Source organism: Peromyscus eremicus, chromosome X (genome assembly GCF_949786415.1).
Source record: "Peromyscus eremicus chromosome X, PerEre_H2_v1, whole genome shotgun sequence".
NCBI lineage: Eukaryota > Metazoa > Chordata > Mammalia > Rodentia > Cricetidae > Peromyscus > Peromyscus eremicus.
In genome coordinates this window covers 51,659,609-51,661,374 of record NC_081439.1, presented here as the reverse complement: position 1 = coordinate 51,661,374, position 1,766 = coordinate 51,659,609, and positions in this window count along the sequence as shown.

The window sequence follows — 1,766 nt, the reverse complement described above, 5'->3', positions numbered from 1 at the left end:
CAGCATGCACAGGCCCCTGCATGAGTCTGCATCAGGCAGGTCCCCTGTGTTTATATTATAGCTTGCAGTTTAGTGTTTTTATGGGATTCCTAAATGTGCAAATGAGTGGGTCTCTGTTTTTGTGCCTACTCTTAGGCTCTTTTTCTTCTGTTTAGTTCATCTGACTTCGATGTGTTAGTTTTTGTTTTATCTTATTTATTTTATTTTATGATTGTCCCTTAGAAGCAGATTTTCTAGTGAGAGATAGAAAAGGAGTGGATCTAAATGGGAAATGTGATGGGGAAGACCTTGGAGGAATAATGGAAGGGGAAATAGTAATTAGGATATATTATATGAGGAAAAAAATCTATTTTCAATGGAAAAAAGAATGAGAAAATAATAAATTTACCTCATAAGGCTATTTTGAGGGTTGGTTAAATGAGTCTGTATACATAAAACATTTAAAAGAATACTTGACACTAAGTAATTTTTAAGATGATTATTTTTACTGTTATTGTTAAAACCAAGAGGAAATGCATATATTTCCAACACAATTAAATGTAATACTATATACTGTATGCAGTACAGTATATTTTAAGTATATTTTAGAGTCTTATAAAGTAGTAATCAGAGTTTGGCTTTCATAGAGCTTATATTTGATGAATGTGTAGAAATTAGTCAAATAGAGATTATAATCTCTATTGCTACCTTGACTGAATTTATAATCATCATGAAAACACACCTCTGGCCATGTCTATGAAGTTATTCCCAGAAAGGTTTTACTGAAAAAGAAAGACCGACTTTAAATGTGGACAGTACCATTCCATTGTCTGTAGCTCAGTATGTCCACTAATGCTACATGACATCGTTCCTTATACTCTTGCTGCATAACTTCTCCTTCAAGATGAACCCCATCTTCCAACTGTGAGCCAAAATAAACCCTTCCATCATTAAATTATTTTGTCAAATATTTTGTTACTTCATTAGACAAGTGTCTAAAATATATAGGCTTTTAAAGTAGTATGAATTGTTTTTCTTAAAAAATATATTAACTGATATGAGAGAATATGACATGCTTAGGAAAGCACAAATCATCAAAATTTGATGGAATTGAAATTTTGTTGGCAGGAAATGACTTCAGACACACTTGCTTAGATGATCAGAAGGCCTGATCTTTAAGAGGCTGAGCTTACATGTAGGATAAATTTTATTTTTTTCTGAGTAAAATATTGAATTGAAGGCTAACTTGCTTTCCAACTATGATTAGTTGATAGTTTGCTTCTTGAAAAACTATGTAAATATGATTTTGAAGCCATTTTGAGCTCCTTTAGGAAGAACACATCAATTTTGTCAGTGATCTTTGCTTTGGGCATGAGAGTGGGAAGGGTCCATTTTTATAAATCTTTTTTTGGTAGTACATAGTTAGTGAAAATGCTTGAGTCATGTAGGGAGTTTCAGATAGAAAGGGCACTCTGTCAAAACAAGATGGATTAGAGACTATTAGAGGCACAGAGATCTGAGAGTTTATTTTATTTCACTAGGCATGAAATTATTTGGTCTTGAAGGAGCATAGTTTCAGCATGAACAGAAAGAAGCAATCAAATTCTGGAACATTTATGAGATAAAATCAATAGAACTTGTGATTTATCAGATATGGTGGAGGGATGAGAGAAAGAAGATACCAAGATCAAGTGAGATTTGTAGTTTAGGTAGTAGGCTAAATGTTAGTGCAACCAACTAGGAAAAAATAGGAATTTCACCACCACTGAGATAGCAATTAATCTGAG